A 20,578-nucleotide genomic window follows, 5' to 3' on the forward strand; every position below is an offset into this window, starting at 1 on the left:
GCAAGCTGACGGCGAAATATTGTGCGTCGTTCGAACCATGATAGTAACAGATTCGCCCAGTATTGTTAATTTGCAAAGAAATCAGTATGCACTGTATTGCTAAATACACTAATCGTTTTATGAAGGTCCGTTGATCCAAAATCGAATAAAAGTTATTAGACAATATTTACCTTCTTTTTCACAAATTTAATCTTTTATTCTTGATAATTGCGATTACAAGTTGTATCTCCTTTGCGCTTCTAATTACGTATATCTGCAAACTTTTCTGACCTCAAAAAAACACACTGTCCGTATTTGCATGATTTATATCCAACAATTGCAAAGAGGCTAGATGCTCTTTTTTCACAGCAAAGAGCGTTGTCGTCACAGCAAAGACCGTTACGGTCTCAATGACGGTAGTGCATCATCGCTGGTACTCGCAGCCGTACTATTACAATAATACTACATTGTGCAGGAATATGTTACGATACGTCTTGCATGCTAGCTTGGCTGTCTAGTGTGCTGTGTATGAGTATATTGGGTGGTGGGAGTAGGTGTAAGAGTGTTCAGGAAACATCTGGCATATGTTAACAAAGCTTACCCATTGTAGTTCTTGAGAGGATGCTTTTGCTGTTACAGTCATCATGCATTGTCCTTCTATTTATAATGCCTTGGCATCATGAGTACCTAGCTGTGATAAAAAATGTGAGTATAGTTACACCTTTTTCTGTGTGCTATGATGGTAGCACGGATAATAAAAGTAAATTAATAGTTACGCCAATAAACTACAAGCAGGGCGATGTGCATATGTATACCATCCATAATAAGTAAAGGTATGCAGTCACTGTAGCTCAGATAGTAATGCATTTATCCATTTATCATTGATTTCTCAACAGTATCTTTGTGAGCAGTAGCAATGAACTAGCTGTAGAACCCAGTGCATTCTTCTTTGACAACTTAAAGCAAATATGATACACAGTTTTCACATTTTAAAGTTGCATGAACTGCTGGAAATGTTATATATTAACAGTGGTTAAAAGAACAATCTCCCAGTCATATAAGTACAACCAAAGAGTGAACATGTCAAAACGTGCATTGCAGCTCTCCTCCACCTCAATGCAAAACGCAAGTAAACAGCAGTGATGATGATGAGAGTAACATGTACTCATACATAAATGCTGGTAACATATTGTTCGTAGTTTCTTTATTTCACACAGTTGAGGCAAAGCCATCACAATCACCAGATGGGAAAACAATGCTGTTTAATTAATAATGCTGGAGTTAGCACACCAAACTCTGCATCTATTGGTGGAAGTCATCACTCAGCTTTATAATGCATGCTGTGCATTAGTACATGGGAGTATGCATGAACCAGCCATGCCTGATGTAGGCAGCGGACTGCACCTTTATTTAAGCGTGTTCATATATCCAAGTGTATTAAGGCTTCATAAATGCAAAAATGTAGGTGTTACTTATACGTTTCTTCTCTCTGTAAAATCCCTTGTACACTAATGTAGATGTGTATTCACTATCATGACTAAGTTGAAAAAACAGCCTGGTCACAACGATTTTGTAGTATCTGAGTGGTCTTGGAACGATACAAATGAGAAACAGAAGAAGAAGAATGGATCACCCTTCCTGACAATATGCAAACAATAGTTGTCAGCCCATAGGATTATAGCAAGACAAATGTTATTTTGTCATAGCTAATACATCTTGATGGGATTCATGTTGAGTTAGTGCATGCATTTAAAAAAACTAGCTATTAGAGGAAATATTGTCCAATATGGATGGTTTAACATCCATAAAATGCAGGAAAAGCAGTAATGTCCTGCTACTGAATAGAATAAAGTCAAACCCTGTGATGTTGTGCCACTGGAAAGATTAAAGCTGAACTCTGGCTTTATATTTAACAATGTTGCTGTGGAAAGCCAGAATTAGATGTGGAAATAATTCTGTGTTGGATGTTGTATGGGGGTTGATGTGTTTTATTTTGACCAAACAGATTCCAAGAGTTTCTGTTTAAAAGGTAATGTGCCAATATGTCACTGTGTCAGTACATTGTGTACTGTAGACAAATTCATACACATATCATGCCCTCATTCCAAGAAGATTATCCAAAGGCCAAACATCCATTTATGGATTAATATGTAAAATTGAAGCAATCAATAAAAGTGTCAACACAAAAGTGAAGGAATTAAATAGTCTTATCAAGGCAACAGCTATAACAGTAGAGATCTATGTGTAGCGTGCCCTTCACTCTATGGTTATTGCGATAATTTGACTGTGTTTCACATGTACCCAACAGAAATAATAACATTTTGAATTAGGCTACTGTTTCCAAAGAGATCTGACACCAATTAGAGGGAAACATGGACAACAACCTATTCCGAAAAATAACTTATTCCTCTCATACTACTATGCTGCCGTTCTACTTTATGTTGTTTTAGTTGATAATTAGTGCAGTCACTCGTGTAAAGTATGAAAAGAAAAGGGCTATCACAAGAATCGACTAGGCGACAACAACTCAAGTGAAATGATTTAAGATGATTAATGATTATTGTCACCAGCCCAGTAGTGCAGCTACTGTTCAATAAATGAATAATATCCAAACAGTAGTTTGAAATAATACTAAAATAACAATGTGGGAGCAGAAGCTGTATGTGAACACACACATAGTTAAAAGTGCAAGAAAAAAACGAATACTGCAATAAATAACTTTAGGTAATATAATACAGTTAAACAAAATAATCTGTATTATGCCTTGAACATATGACACTGAATTTAGTGGAACTGAAGATCACTATTGTTATGACAAAACTTACATAATCTCGCACTGCTGATTATTCAATACTAGCAGTTTTTGAGAAAATTCTTTATCAGTTTTTAAACTTGTCATGTGGTTGATTAAGGGAACTGCAACACATTACCGATGATGGGAGTAACATATACTCATACATATATGTTGGTAACATATTGTTTGCTGTTTCTTCATTTCACACAGTTGAGGAAAAGCTATCACAATCACCAGATTGCAAAACGCACTCCGTCGTCAGGCCACAAGTGGCTCATCGGGACCACCGACCGCCGTGTCATCCTCAGATCAGGATGTGCATAGGAGGGGCGTGTGGTCAGCACACCGCTCTCCCGGTCGTTATGATGGTTTTCCTTGACCAGAGTCGCTACTATTCGGTCGAGGAGCTCCTCAATTGTCATCAATGGCTAAGTGCACCCTGAAAAATGGCAACAGCGCATGGCGGCTGGATGGTCACCCATCCAAGTGCCGGCCACACCCGACAGCGCTTAACTTCAGTGATCTCACGGGAACCGGTGTTTCCACTGCGGCAAGGCCGTTGCCAGATTGCAAAATACTGGTATTTAATTAATAATGCTTGAGTTAGCACACCAAACTCTGCATCAATTGGTGGAAATCATCACTCAGCTTTATGATACATGCTGTGTATCAGCACATTGGAGTATTTACTGAAACAAGCCAATACACTCAAGAATAAATATATTCAAAAATTTTATCTACAACTTCTAATATATTTGCCAGTAACTTAATTTCACTTTTATTCACAAACTCAAGGTAAACAGTGCCTCTGATTGTTATGCAAGAGAAACAGATGAGTATATGAGGCGTTTCTTATAGTCACATTTAATTAATTTTTAAATGGCAAAGGAAACTAGCAGATTTTTAATTTACTTATTCAGTTCTTTTCTTTCAAACATGACACTCACTTTAGCTCACACAGGAAAGGTTTGTACTCTATCTAGGTTACAATGACTTAAATTAAAAATTATAATAGGAAAATGTTCATGTCTCACTTATTTGAAAAATGATCATAATCAAGTCACTGGTCAATGCCTCACAGTTCCTACACAGTATGAATGATTATATTCCATCTAATAATTTTTGTAGTCATTGGGATGATGTAATCAGCATAGACGACAATGCTTCAACAACTCCAACTCTGGCGATTGCACTTGGATCAACCACAGCAGATTAAGGGGCAGGATCTTTATGTAATAGGTGTTTCCTTCATCTGCCAGCACTTGCTATGGAATAGTGTTTCCCAATATATATATATATATATATATATATATATATATATATATATATATATATTAAGTGGCTTCGCATGACCACAGCCAAACGGAGCTCACTACATGCACATCCAACCACTTCCATCATTCAGTGAGTATCATTACAGTGAGTATTTCCTAAAATGCCCACTTTCTTATATTACATCCAACTGACCAGAGATTACGCTCTCTACTTAGCTGTTACTGTTTTATCAATGGCGATTTCCCACTGCCATAACAATATTTGACATTTATAACTCTATATGAGGTAACACTACTTTTGACATATTTACATTATATATAGAAAACTTTTACCATTTTACATACTATCGATTACAACATTCACAAAATTTGCGAAAACATTAGGTGCCATTATGCGTTATAGGCGTAGCTTATGAATCCAGGGTAGAACCATTAAATGATAAATATCTGCCAATGTGAACCATATGTTGAGGGAAAAATTGGAGCTATCAGTGGAAATCGCAACACAGTATTAATGGAATTGGACTGGTTTATCAAGGGAATAGGTGTGAAAGTTGAGTTGTATGAATCCCTGATGGAGAACATAAATTAAAGGATCCATCAACATGGAGCTGAAACAGAGCTGTTAAAAGCTAAAGCAACCCATCACCCCTACTAGTGTGAGAGTCTGTAGGTTGAATACTACCTCAAAGCCTCTTTAATGTGCAACGGCGTGTCGACATAATGCAAAGTCACCGAGGCAAGGAAGGCTATTCAGCAGAAATTACGATTGTTAAAACTGCGACATTTTCAACAAGATCATTCTTTCTCAGAAATGTTTAGGCCTGTATATGAAAGTCTTAAACAACTATCACTCACACCTGATAAGATGGATGGAGACAGAAGAGAGAAGAAGAAGAAGAAGAAGAAGGATATACTACCAGCGATTTCATTAACCAGAACAGATGTAGTTAGACAGATGGAACATATAGGGTCAATGAGATCAACCATGTATGCTGGGTAAGCGTTCTGTAAGTTTAACCAAGCATGCAATACAGTTCTCAAATAGTGGATTTGAAAGAATGCTTGATTTATTCAGTTCGATATTTCTAAAAACTTCAAAACTCAAGAAGTATTTTCCTATGCCAAAATATTACATGTGACTAATGTACATGGGAAACACATTTCCCCCATAGATGATTAAAAACTATGTATCATAGGAAATACAAAAATATTTTTAAAGCTGAGACATTTGGTAGACGTCGCGCTGGAAAGGGAAAGGTATCGATATCCAGCAAAAAAATCAACGGTAGATCTCAGCAATACATATGTTATTATGACCTGAACGAAATAATGGAATGGTTACAACTGCTCACGGTAACAGCTGGCAACAGAAATATGGCTCACATCAATGAAATCATATGAATTATTTCAAAGCTTTGAGAAAGGTACATTACTGAATAATGGAGATGGTACTTCAAGAACAGCATCATGAACCCACACACAAAACATTCTCATGCACGTGTGTTATAATTTGAGTTTTGGACGGTTTATGGCAGGCAAATCTTGTAGATAACAGACAATATTCATGAGCAAAAACGGTTTGAAATATATTTTAATTTTCATTGATCCATACATTCAATATACTTTGGCTCTACCTCTGAAAGCAAAGACTGGGAAGGAAGTCATTTTCCTAAATGATTATTTCCCCATATACTGGTTCCTCTGCACATTAATCCAGCAAACACTGTGTTAAATTGCCCATTGGAAGTGAAAAAGTATAACATCTAGGACAAAAATAGGGTTTATAGTTCTCTCTCCTCAGTTGGGAGAAAAGTGGACGAGACATGTTCGCAACACAGCAGTAGTACTGTTTCTTCTCCTTACAGAATCTTAACAAATCTATGTTTTCCTCAAGCTGACTGGTGAAATAAAAAGTGAAGGAACCTGACCGCTTTTTGCTTAATGTTATTTTGTTCTGATTTGCTATCTTCTCCTCCAAGGTGTAAAAGTGAACTGGGATTCTGCCTCTCAAATTCAGATACGTATGAAATGGGAAAATCAATGCCATCAGATATATAAAGTCCATAAATATCGCCCATTTCGTATATAGTACGAGTACTCCACTGTGCATTTTTATTATAGTTTCTCTTGCAAGCCAGAAGTGCCCAAACAAAGCAAAATTCGTCATCATAGTTTTGGACATTAATACAGTGCTTTTTAGGAGCTATAACAGTGGAAAGTGGGATGTGGGGAAACGATTCATTTAATGGGTCCAAAACACGTGAATGAATATACACGTGAAGTATATGTCTGTGTACCCTACCAGATCATATTTCCTGTATTTCAGAAAACTGGTTCGGTACGGCAATGATAAAAGAATCATAAAACCATCCAGCAATTAACATGTCCCACATAAAGGTGATGGTTTTCTTTTCGTCATTATCACCTTGTTTGGGGGGTATGTGGATGAGTTGAACCTGAAGATGGTCTCGGTTGACGTGAAAATGCTATCGAGTCTGGACTGAGATGTTGTCACAAAACTGCCTCCAAACGGTTCCAAATTTTCCGCAGGAATAACAATGATGTAGGTAAGTATAATGCATATATGTGTGATTATTCTGAAGTAAGAAACTAATGGAAGTATCAACCACAGTGTTTATACAGAAATTCATCTGCATCTGTACTGTTCGATATAGATTTCGTCCTCTCATCATCAATAGTTTTATTGCCTCCTAATGTATTCTCCAGCTCAGCATGGAGATCTCTGTCCTCCACTGCAATGTCATTATCAAGAACACATGTAAATGAAAGACAGTCTAATAAACAATGTATGCAAGCACAAATTATTGTAGAAACACTCTTATGTTGGTTACTATGTTTGTATCAACTTATACACAATTGGAGTCCAGCCATGTGCACTTAGAGCTGAAAATGGCATCATGGCTAGGGATGGAAAAATGTAATTTAAGCAGCTGGCACATCTGCCTATTCCATCACTGCAATATCACTATCAAGCACATGTATAAATGAAAAGCATCTCATAAGCACACACCTGTAAATAGAAGAAACAATCATACACAAAGTATGCAGGCATAAATTTTAGTAATAACACTCGTGTAAATTACTACACATGTATCTGTTCACCCACAATTAGACCCCAACCTAGTGAAGTTAGGGCTGAAAATGGCATCTCTTTTTGATGGAAAATACTCTGAAGGGATCTGGGGTATTTCTATGAAGTACAACAAAGAATGAGGTAAGTGTATCAGGCGCACAATATACATGAATATAGAAGATCACATTACTAACGCAGCTCTAAAACTTGGGGACTGGCCTCTTCTCAGATGAGCATAGTGCATACATTCCAGGATCTAAGCACATGCATAGCTGACAAATTGGCCATAGTGTCTACTTCCTGGGAACACACAATCAGTGACCTGGGTTTGGTCATAACATGCTCATCTGTCCCTATCAGAGCAACATAATTCAAAAATCGTTTGGGAAGAAAGCACAGCATTAACTACTCATTGCAAGACAAAATTATTCATACATAGTTATGTAAAGACATGTAATTATGTGCATGATTTTCGTTTATTAGCAATGATGGTTTGGTCATCCCTGCACCAACCACCTGCCCCCAGATTTAAGAGGTCCAGTGTTTTGTCACCCATCATTGGCGACAGTATGCTGCAGTCTGTCTGTACCACGAAAGAAAAAATCAGTAGTTCATGACTATACACAAACACACACATACACACATAAAGTATTTTCAATGCATCTCTGGAATCCAATCACCACTCAAATGATGGATCCTGCAGCCCTCGTTGCTATGGCCTGACCTGTCATAAATACACTTCATGTTTGCTGGGACTGGGGGGGGGGGGGTGGAGGCTGTTGCATTTGCATCAAGTTTGAATATTAGTGGGGGTCAAATTTGCTCAATGGAGCAACTTACCACCATTTTATTTTCAACCCATAAAAGAAATGGATGATGCTACAACTGTTATTTTCTTTTACAATGCAGACTGGAGGAGGGGAACTTCTATTTACGCAGGTGTATCACTTCTGTGTGTAAGGCTGCATTAAAGTACTGAATTCAGTGACTGTATGGAGAACTAATAGAGCACAGAAAGTTTGCCAGAGGTTAATGCTAGTGTATCACACATGTGCATGGGTGCATTGTTGTACTGAATCCAATCACAGCTTTGAGGACTGATAGTGCACAGCAAGTTTACCAGAGGCTATAAATTTCGAGAGTGTATTATTCAATGTTTGTATCAGATTCCATTATCATACAGAATATGTGCATTATATTGACTGTTCATCCAGATGCGTAGAACTCATAATAGAGGCAGCAAATCTGGGAGGCATCTGATTTGTACACGGTCAAGTCACATTAATGTGATCACTGTCTATGTTCAACTCAATGTCCAATAACTACTAACAGACAGCAGGCGGCTGCACTAAAAGTGGAGGGTATGAGGGTATATAAAGCGTGTCATTGATGTGGAAAAGCCGGCCAGAGTGGCCGAGTGGTTCTAGGCAATACAGTCTGGAACCGCGCGACCGCTACGGTCGCAGGTTCGAATCCTGCCTTGTCATGGATGTGTATGATGTCCTTAGGTTACTTAGGTTTAACTAGTTCTAAGTTCTAGGCGACTGACAACCTCAGAAGTTAAGTCCCATAGTGCTCAGAGCCATTTGAACAATTTTGATGTGGAAAACAGTGCAGTCATTGTTCGTAATACAGAAACTGAACGATTTGTCGATATTCAAAAGGGCACGATCATTGTATTTCAGGCCAAGGGTGGAAACAGTTTGTTAACTGTTCATATGCTGCCATGGTTAAACTATAATATACATGGAGAAATAGCGCTATCCAAAAGTGGTCATGAGGCAACTGTTGTGCTCTATGTGCCATAGATGACAGCGGTGAATGACAGCCATGGAGATATGTACAGGCAAACAGATGTGCAACTGTTGATCCAAGAGGCTACCAACAATGTCTCCTCAATGGCCATTCAGTGAATGTTGCTGTGTATGGGCCCCGAATGTTGTTTATAGCGACAAAGTTTGGAATTTGCAGGCCATTACTGCAACTGGACATTCACTGAGTGCCAACAGGTGGCCTTTTCAGATGAATCACGTTTTATGCTCCATCAGACATATGGCCATTGGCATGTACAGTCCTGCAACAATCGCCAAAATGATTCAGGTCAGAGGAGGAACGTTATGGTTTGGAGAACGTTTTTGTGCCATTCCCTGGGTGATCTCATCATTCTGGAAGGCGCAATGGATCAATACAAATATGTATCTATGCTTGGGGCCCATGTGCACCCCTACAAGGGAATTTTTCCTATGCACAATGGCATCTACCAACAGAACAATGTAGTTTGTCACACAGTTTGCAGTGTACTTGCATGGTTCAGAGACATCAGGATGAATTTATCATACTCCCCTGACTACCATACCAATTTAAACCAAATAAAGAATATGTGATACTATATCAACGGAGCTGTTGCACTATGGATCCTCAAACGAGAAACCCAGTGCAGCTGACCACAGCACTGGAGTTGACATGTCACCACATCCCTGTCAGCACCTTCCAGAATCTCATTGACATTCTTCCTGCATGTCACACAGCGATGCCCACTACGAAAGTTTGTTATTCTGGCTTTTGACAGGTGGTAACATTAATGTGAGTGGACTCTTATTTACATTGCACTGGGAGTTTATATGTGGAAACTTGGACACGCTCTGTTTAAGATAAGAGCAGCCTACGTGATGAAATGAGATTACATTGCAGTTTTTGGTCTGTGATGAATAGAGGGACCTGCAAGTTGGCAGCTGCAGTGGCAGGGACTCAGTTCTACACGTCAGTGGGGCATCTACCTGCCCATTGCTGTAGTGTGGAAGGCATGGTGTTTGGTGCCGATCCAAGCAGTAAGTTGCTGTACAATGAATAAGCTTATGTCTATGCACCTGTGGATGCCTAATGCTGACTGTGTTAGCTATACCACCTACTATGTAAACGGAGGATGACATGCACAAGAGCACTTAATATGCTGGCAGCATTCATAATCAAGTGCTTGAGGCAGGTCAGTATTTTTACAGTGACAGTGAGCTGTGATAAGGCAGGGACCCTACTGTACCAACACAGTTCTGAATACACCGCTGGAGCAGAGCTGTGTGAATGGCAATGTTTTAATAAAGACACATACCTCTCCTATTCCTATCCTATTGTAAATGACAGCAGTCCACGTTTGTGGATGCACCAGTGGGCTATACCGTTTTAAATTTGAAGGAAGTGATTTTTTTTTACAGCTCCACTGTTCTGCTTGCTGTTCACTTTAACATTTTAACATTACATAATGCATACAGATATTGTTGTCTGGAGCAAACACATGGCTAAAAAATTATAATACATTAATAACAGTTAACTGTCTCTTAGGACAGTGTTGCCAATGTCTGCCATGTGTTTTTAATTCTGTATATGTGTATGTAGGAATGCTCCTACATATTTCTCGGAGTGGCGGAAAAATCTCAGATGGTTCTGACATCATAGTGGGTAGTAAATTGTAGCAGCTAAATACTCACAGTGACCAATTTCGTAATTCAACCAACAGGATAACATGCCTTTCAATTTCCATCATTTTTATACTATATTGTAATTTAAAAGTGTCTGGGCGCTATGACGTCATTTTTATCATAAATTATAAAAATTAAGATGATTCAGCCATTCAGATAACATCCTGCCATATCACCCAGACAGATTAAAGGAGTAGGGAAGGGGGAGAGGGGGAGGCTATTTTTTTGATCACAGATTATATTAACTGGGTCATAAATTAGACTTACATGAACATGGAGCAGAAGCGTGTGGTTTGTATCCGTAAGGGTTCCAGGCCATGTGGCTGATTTGTTGACATAACGAGAATTATGGGCCCATTGAGCTAGAGCCAGCTGTGCGACTCTACTGTTAATGTAATGTAAGAAAACTTTCCTATTTGCAATAAGTCGATATTAAGCAAGAACAGATTCTTTTCTTAAGCCCTGATATGAAAATCACACAATAATCTTTTGTCATACACTGTTTCGGTCGTTTCTTCTATGGTGTGTAATGAAAAATCATTGTACAAGCTCTCAAAAATTGTTTTAAACCAAAATAAACACACATAAGCAATGTTTATTTGAATGTGTTTTTAATCAATAGAGAAGACGTTCATGACACAGTGTGGTAGGCTCACCCTGTCATTATCTTTGCAACCTCAGTGCTTTCTGGCTTCTTCAGTATTGTAGCAGCGAGTCTACTACTATGAAGTTTCACCACAATATCAGCATCTGTACAGGTTTTTAGACATCCTGGGGACTCTCTACCTTCATTTGGATATGTCATCGTGCTGAAACTCAGCGATCCACTTCTTAACGGTGGAACGTTGGGGAAAACAATCCTTTAAATTTGCATCTGACTTCTTTTTTATCTTTATCGAAGTTAAGCCCTTTCAAGTGAAGAATTTTATCACAGCTCGTAATTCAATTTTATCGTTTTTGCGAGAGTCTTCATACTTGATTGTTTATACGATCAGTGTTAATCATCAAGTATATGTGCGTTTCTGAAAATTCGCAGGCTGCCATACAAAGACACACGCCATCCAAAAACACTTACAGAAGTGGTAAGTGCTACACCATGATGAAACGTCCTGATATTTACCGAACACTGTGAAGATATCCACCACATAACCAGTATTAAATGATTAAATTTTCTTTTAATTCGAAACAGATGTCTGTCATCAGCAATGGATACATTGTTGTATTCGTTGGGGCATGGAAACAGTCGAATGTCACCTTGAGAAATTTCTAGCCGTGCTTGAATAACGTGAGGAGTCAGTTCATGTACTTTCAATAAGTAGCGCAACGTATTTTTTCTCAGCCAGTTTCGATTAAAACGCTGAATTTGTTGTGGGTATCTTGGAATATTCCCGTTTCAGCTGCTATAGTCTCAAGGACAGATGGCGGCGCTATACGTAACCTTCAAAATGACGTTTGTAATGGAGATGCATTCCAAGCAGACAGGTGTCATTAAGTTTCTTTCGGTGGAAAATCAGAGTATCACAGAGTCATAGGTGCTTGTAGAATGATTACAAAGACTTGGCAGTGAACGAAAGCACTCTGAGTCGTTGGGTGAGGCGTCTGTCACCATCGCACAAAGATCGCGCAAACCTGTCCCATCTCTAGTGTGTCAGCTGGCTGCACACAGCTGTGGCTCCTGCATTGTTGGAATGCGCAGACACTCTCATTCTAAGTGTAGATGGACCACTCTCAAACAACCCACTGCTGCACAATTGGACGTCTCTGTTGGTAGTGCTGACAGACTGGCCCACCAGTTGAGGTAACAGAAGACCATTAAGAGCAATGGAGGATGCACTGTACGCGGGATGCAGTACTTATATAGTGAGGAGATTATTGATTCAACCATCTCTGACGTCAACCAGTAGAGTGGTATCACAGACTCATACAGGCTCTCCCAGTAAGGTGGTGAACGGAGATTATGTTGAAAATAGAGTTCCGTAGCCAAAAGTGTGGGGAATAACACAACGTATTGGAATACTGAACAAAACCATCCTGCGTTATCCACTGTGGCTTTACACCCTGCAAGTCTCTGTCTGTGGTAAGGTTATAGGGATAAATGACGCAAGGCAACGAGTGATCCCAACCCAGAGACACAGAGCACACCTGACGGTTCATGGTAACACTGTCATTAGCCTCCAACTACATTTTAGTTGCTGCTGTCTCTTAACACTAACCTTGCCTACCTTATTTTTTATCTTCTATCTTGTTTTCTTTTCTGTTTTTTAGCGATTAAAATAATTCATTTCGAAATTTTATGTATTGTAATTTCAAGAAGTAATCGCAGGTGTATTGCATACGATAAAGGACAAGCAACCCTACCTGCACGTGGTGCTGTGTAGGCAGCGTCAGACGCATAGCCAAATTTCGCTGCGCGGTGGGGAAAGAAATTTATCAGATGGCGGGTCACAGTTATTTAAATGCAGCCTTGAAAGAAAAAAAAAGTATGTAGCTTTGTTACCATCTGTTTATTCGTCAGAGCATCTCGAACAACCCTGCGATCTTCTAATGCATAGTTCTTCTAGAAGACGTTTAACTATTCTTTTTGTCATATTACTTTTGCAACTTCATCTCGCCATCAGTCATTCTACACCTAGTTCTCTGCTGGTATTATGCTCCCATGGATTCATGCCATGCGACACCTGGGTGATAGTGATAAGGGGCGTGATGCGTTGCTATCTCCATCCGAAAAGTTGCCGTAATATAAAGGGGGCGGGGGTGGCTTAATGAAATTCTCCGAAAATGTCAATTTTCAATGTATTTTTTGTTTATTAGTAGAACTCATATATGAAATAGGTTGCAGAAGTTTCAGTGATGAAATCGCGACCGAAGTGCCTGAAAAATAATTAGATGTGTGCCACGCCACGCCAATGTTTTGAAGCAACGCTTCAATACTAGCTCAGTGAACAATGATTCCGTGGATTAATTTCAAGCAAACTAGCACGGGGTACGTCTAGAATGCTGTAGAATGCTGTGATATATACTCTTTGGTTTTGTAGATCATCTGTGACTGTGTTCCGTTAAAAGATGGAAAGGGCGCTGGTGGACACAATCGATCCACAAAGAAGATGACAGACACTCTTCAGGTTTCTTATGGCAAGACTATCAGACAGAACCTATCCACTGTAACTGAGATGAAAAGTTCAGTATGGGCTACATATTTCCAGATGGTGTCAACAGATGAATACCCCAGTCATCATCTATGCCACATTAGTTGGTGTAAATATCTACAGGCTCAGACTGCTACTAACCCCTCTGCTCAGAAGGAAAGGCTTCCAAATTGTATCCTAAGTCTTGTCAACCCTACTGACAGGTGTCTGGCCCATCCTGAACTTTCTAAAAAACGTGTTCATGGCAAAACCCAGAATCCAAATGAGTCCATAAATTCACCTGCTACAGTTGTTAGAATTGCAACTTATGATCGAATTCTTGTATTTAATGATGGGAACCTAGTGAGGATGAATATATCAGAGAGAATGGGTTTTAAGATAGGAAATTTCACTCACTATCTCTTGAGACAAAGAGAATTACAGCGCTTCTTCGTAGCTGAAAAGTCTGTTGAAAATCTGGTAAAGGAAAGAAGACAGAAAACAAGATTTTAAAACAAGAAACTAGAATAGAAACCTTGAAGGCAAAGAGGATCCTAATTACAAATCTGGAGCCTTCTTAAGACGTGATATAAGAAAAAGCGTTAGGCTGAACTTTAAATTGCATTGTCTGCAAATTATGTTTCTTAAAATTATTGTACCTTTCTCTCAGAATCTATGAAGGCTGCAGTTATTACATTTTGTACACTTATTTATATAAACCCAATAAATGTTATCGCAGGAGTAAATCTTAAAATTCTGAGAGTCAACTGAAATATGGGGCAAAGTACATGGACTTTTCCCTAAATTTTATATTGTTGTTGTTGTTGTTGTGGTCCCCAGTCCTGAGACTGGTTTGATGCAGCTCTCCATGCTACTCTATCCTGTGCAAGCTTCTTCATCTCCCAGTACTTGCTGCAACCTACATCCTTCTGAATCTGCTTAGTGTATTCATCTCTTGGTCTCGCTCTACGATTTTTACCCTCCACGCTGCCCTCCAATGCTAAATTTGTGATCCCTTGATGCCTCAAAACATGTCCTACCAACCGGTCCCTTCTTTTTGTCAAGTTGTGCCACAAACTCCTCTTCTCCCCAATTCTATTCAATACCTCCTCATTAGTTATGTGATCTACCCATCTAGTCTTCAGGATTCTTCTGTAGCACCACATTTCGAAAGCTACTATTCTCTTCTTGTCCAAACTAGTTATTGTCCATGTTTCACTTCCATACATGGCTACAGTCCATACAAATACTTTCAGAAACGACTTCCTGACCATTAAATCTATACTCGATGTTAACAAATTTCTCTTCTTCAGAAACGCTTTCCTTGCCATTGCCAGTCTACATTTTATATCCTCTCTACTTCGACCATCATCAGTTATTTTACTCCCCAAATAGCAAAACTCCTTTACTACTTCAAGTGTCTCATTTCCTAATCTAATTCCCTCAGCATCACCCGATTTAATTTGACTACATTCCACTATCCTCGTTTTGCTTTTGTTGATGTTCATCTTATATCCTCCTTTTAAGACACTGTCCATTCCGCTCAACTGCTCTTCCAAATCCTTTGCTGTCTCTGACAGAATGACAATGTCATCGGCGAACCTCAAAGTTTTTATTTCTTCTCCGTGAATTTTAATACCTACCCAATTTTTTCTTTTGTTTCCTTTACTGCTTGCTCAATATACAGATTGAATAACATCGGGGAGAGGCTACGCCCTGTCTCATTCCCTTCCCAACAACTGCTTCCCTTTCATGTCCCTCGACTCTTATAACTGCCATCTGGTTTCTGTACAAATTGTAAATAGCCTAACGCTCCCTGTATTTTACCCCTGCCACCTTTATAATTTGAAAGAGAGTATTCCAGTCAACATTGTCAAAAGCTTTCTCTAAGTCTACAAATGCTAGAAACGTAGGTTTGCCTTTCCTTAATCTTTCTTCTAAGATAAGTCGTGAGATCAGTATTGCCTCACGTGTTCCAACATTTCTGCGGAATCCAAACTGATCTTCCGCAAGGTCCTCTTCCACCAGTTTTTCCATTCGTATGTAAAGAATTCGTGTTAGTATTTTGCAGCTGTGACTTATTAAACTGATAGTTCGGTAATTTTCACATCTGTCAACACCTGCTTTCTTTGGGATTGGAATTATTATATTCTTCTTGAAGTCTGAGGGTATTTCGCCTGTCTCATAAATCTTGCTCACCAGATGGTAGAGTTTTGTCATGACTGGCTCTCCCAAGGCCGTCAGTAGTTCTAATGGAATGTTGTCTACTCACGGGGCCTTGTTTCGACTCAGGTCTTTCAGTGCTCTGTCAAACTCTTCCCGCAGTATTGTATCTCCCATTTCATCTTCATCTGCATCCTCTTCCATTTCCAGTATATCGCCCTTGTATAAACCTTCTATATACTCCTTCCACCTTTCCGCCTTCCCTTCTTTACTTAGAACTGGGTTTCCATCTGAGCTCTTGATGTTCATACAAGTGGCTCTCTTTTCTCCAAAGGTCTCTTTAATTTTCCTGTAGGCAGTATCTATCTTACCCCTAGTGAGATAAGCCTCTACATCCTTACATTTGTCCTCTAGCCATCCCTGCTTAGCCATTTTGCACTTCCTGTCGATCTCATTTTTGAGACGTTTGTATTCCTTTTTGCCTCCTTCATTTACTGCATTTTTATATTTTCTCCTTTCATCAATTAAATTCAATATTTCTTCTGTTAGCCACGGATTTCTATTGGCCCTCGTCTTTTTACCTACTTTATCTTCTGCTGCCTTCACTACTTCATCCCTCAGAGCTACCCATTCTTCTTCTACTGTATTTCTTTCCTCCATTCCTGTCAATTGTTCCCTTATGCTCTCCCTGAAACTCTCTACAACCTCTGGTTCTTTCAGTTTATCCAGGTCCCATCTCCTTAAATTAGCACCTTTTTGTAGTTTCTTCAGTTTTAATCTACAGTTCATAACCAATAGATTGTGGACAGAGTCCACATCTGCCCCTGGAAATGTCTTACAATTTAAAACCTGATTCCTAAATCTCTGTCTTACCATTATATAATCTATCTGATACCTTTTAGTATCTCCAGGATTCTTCCATGTATACAACCTTCTCTTATGATTCTTAAACCAAGTATTAGCTATGATTAAGTTATGCTCTGTGCAAAATTCTACCAGACGGCTTCCTCTTTCATTTCTTCCCCCCAACCCATATTCACCTACTATGTTTCCTTCCCTGCCTTTTCCTACTGACGAATTCCAGTCACCCATGACTATTAAATTTTCGTCTCTTTTCACTACCTGAATAATTTCTTTTATCTCATCATAGATTTCCTCAATTTCTTCATCATCTGCAGAGCTAGTTGGCATATAAACTTGTACTACTGTAGTAGTGTCTATCTTGGCCACAATAATGCGTTCACTATGCTGTTTGTAGTAGCTTACCCGCACTCCTATTTTTTTATTCATTATTAAACCTACTCCTGCATTACCCCTATTTGATTTTGTATTTATAACCCTTATTCACCTGACTAAAAGTCTTGTTCCTCCTGCCACCGAACTTCACTAATTCCCACTGTATCTAACTTTAACCTATCCATTTCCCTTTTTAAATTTTCGAACCTACCTGCCCGATTAAGGGATCTGACATTCCATGCTCCGATCCGTAGAACGCCAGTTTTCTTTCTCCTGATAATGACGCCCTCTTGGGTAGTCCCCGCCCGGAGATCCGAATGGGGGACTATTTTACCTCCGGAATATTTTACCCAAGAGGACGACATCATCATTTAATCATACAGTAAAGCTGCATGCCCTCGGGGAAAGATTACGGGTGTAGTTTCCCCTCGCTTTCAGCCGTTCGCAGTACCAGCACAGCAAGGCCGTTTTGGTTAATGTTACAAGGCCAGATCAGTCAATCATCCAGACTGTTGCCCCTGCAACTACTGAAAAGGCTGCTGCCCCTCTTCAGGAACCACACGTTTGTCTGGCCTCTCAACACAGACCACTCCGTTGTGGTTGCACCTACGGTACGGCCATCTGTATCGCTGAGGCACTCAAGCCTTCCCACCACCGGCAAGGTCCATGGTTCATGGGGGTCAAAATTTTTTTTATGTTATACATAAGGAATTATAACTAAAAGATTATTAAAATTCTGTTATTCGATATATTCATTAAATATGATGAGGGAGGGTTAGAACACACATCAAAAAAGTTTTACATCATCCCGGTTCCCAGAACTTCTGAAGACAGACGTTGTCTGTGGATATTGTATCACAGACACAGTCACCTTTGACTGTTCAGAGATGTCACTAAACCCGGCAAAAGATGTAAACAACCACGCATGAGCAGCGCCTACTAGACGGAAGACATCCGATAGCCGACCAGTTCCAGTCATTCAGCCAGGATGAGGTACACAACTCGTGTTGTCCGTAGTTCAACCATGCCTACACAGTCAATAGCACCGCTCGGTCGCGTCCGCATTGTTACTTTGTGCCAGGAAGGGCTCTCAACAAGGGAAGTGTGCAGGCGTCTCGGAATGAACCAAAGCGATGTTGTTCGGACATGAAGGAGATACAGAGAGAAAGGAACTATCGATGACATGCCTCGCTCAAGCCGCCCAAGGGCTACTACTGCAGTGGATGACTGCTACCTACGTATTATGGCTCGCAAGAACCCACCAAGTTGAATAATGCTTTTCGTGCAGCCACAGGACGTCGTGTTACGACGCAAACTGTGTGCAATAAACTGCATGATCCGCAACTTCACTTCCGACGCCCATGGAGATGTCCATCTTTGCAACCACGATACCATGCAGCGCGGTACAGATGGGCCCAATAACATGCCGAATGGACCTATGAGGACTGGTATCACGTTCTCTTCACTTAGATACACCATCCAGCGAGTGCAGCAAGGTGGAGGTTTCCTGATGTTTTGGGGTGGCATTATGTGGGGCCGACGTACGCCGCTGGTGGTCATGGAAGGCACCTTAACGGCTGTACGATACGTGAATGCCATCCTCTGACCGATAGTGCAACCATATCAGCAGCATATTGGCGAGGTATTCGTCTTCATGGACGACAAATAGCAACCATCATGCACATCTTGTAAATGAATTCCTTCAGGATACTGACATTACTCGACTAGAGTGGCCAGCATGTTCTCCAAACATAAACCCTATCGAACATGACTGGGATAGATTGAAAAGGATGTTTATGGACGACGTGACCCACCAACCACTCTGAAGGATCTACGCCGAATTGCCGTTGAGGAGTTGGACAATCTGGACCAGCAGTGCCTTGACGAACTTGTGGATAGAATTCCACGACGAATACAGGCATGCATCAAAGCAATTGAACGTGCTACTGGGTGTTAGAGGTACGGTGTGTACAACAACTTGAACCACCACCTCTGAACGTCTCGCTGTATGGTGGTACACATGGTTTTCATGAGCAATAAAAAGGGCTGAAATGATTTTCATGTTGACCTATATTCCAGTTTTCTCTACAGGTTCCGGAACTCTCGGAACGGAAGTGATGCAAAACTTTTTTTACTATATGTATATGCAGAGAGACTGGCAGGGAAAATTTTTGTGGTAATCTCTTGAACAGTTTCTCAGAAAAAGGTACATATATTATTTTTTGAAAATAAAATTTTCGAATTCCATAAAAAAAGTTAATTCATTATGATGCAAGAAATTTAAAAGAAAATTTACAAATTTTATGTATAGTATGGCACAAAACTTCATTGCCATTGTCTCCAAAATGTGGATTTGATGCTTAATTTGAATAGTGTATGTTTTTCATTAACGTCTCTCCTTAAAAACATCCAGTGGCCATCATGTATTCACACCATTCTTTGTATATAGGAATGGTTCTTCCTGAACTGAAAATACGAAGGCTATCCAGAAGTAATAGTCTTTTCCCTCTATCGCGGCGGTGGGCGGGGCTACAGCCGCCTTTGTGGTACCATTATGTTCCTACACTCAGTATCCATCCAGTGATGGTAGCGTGTGCTCTATGTCTCTGTTACTTTGTTTCCTACGACGTCTTAAAATGTACGGTACATTAGAAAATCCAGCTACTTGTTTGGAGTTTTATGTGATTAGGTTTCTGTAAACCAATTGAAATTTATCGCTACCTTTGTGATGGTATGGAAACGGAATATTGAGTGAATGCTGAGTAAGATGATGGTGCACTGATTTTAAGAATGGCCGATGTTCACAATATGTACCGCAGTGATAGGCCTAGCCGAGGCTAGAGAATAGCTGCAGCACTGATTACGAGAAATATTGTAGCGATGTTTATCTATCGTGTCGTAACAAGGGACAAGACTTAGATGAAGCTTGTCATCTGCGAACCGAAGGGACAGTCTATGGAATGGGACACGCAGATTCCCCCAAGAAAGCAAGGAAGATTTGCAAGACGCTGTCAGTAAGAAAAATCATGGCTACTGTGTTTGGAGACTCCAAGAGACTGATTCTCGTTGATTTCCTTGGAAGTGGCGCAACAGTTAACTCAGAGAGTTATTGTCAAACACTGACAACGTTAAGGCTGGCGATACAAAACAAGCGTCGGACAAACTTACCGCAAAGGTTTGTTTTTTCACAGCACACACGCCTTACAGTAAGGATTTGGCGTTCCCAGGAATTAAGGCGTCGCTCACTACACAACACTTTAATATAAACCAATGGTTGCTATTGCAGGTGGCTGATTTCACCAGAGACGATACTGAAAACTTGTGCCACGGTATGATAAGTGCCGCATTTTGAATGGGAATTATGTAGAAAAATAGCTTAAGAGTACATTTAAAAAGTGTATAATAAACTTTTATTTTTCTATATTGCTATTTCTTTA

This window comes from Schistocerca gregaria, chromosome 4, assembly GCF_023897955.1.
Source record: "Schistocerca gregaria isolate iqSchGreg1 chromosome 4, iqSchGreg1.2, whole genome shotgun sequence".
NCBI lineage: Eukaryota > Metazoa > Arthropoda > Insecta > Orthoptera > Acrididae > Schistocerca > Schistocerca gregaria.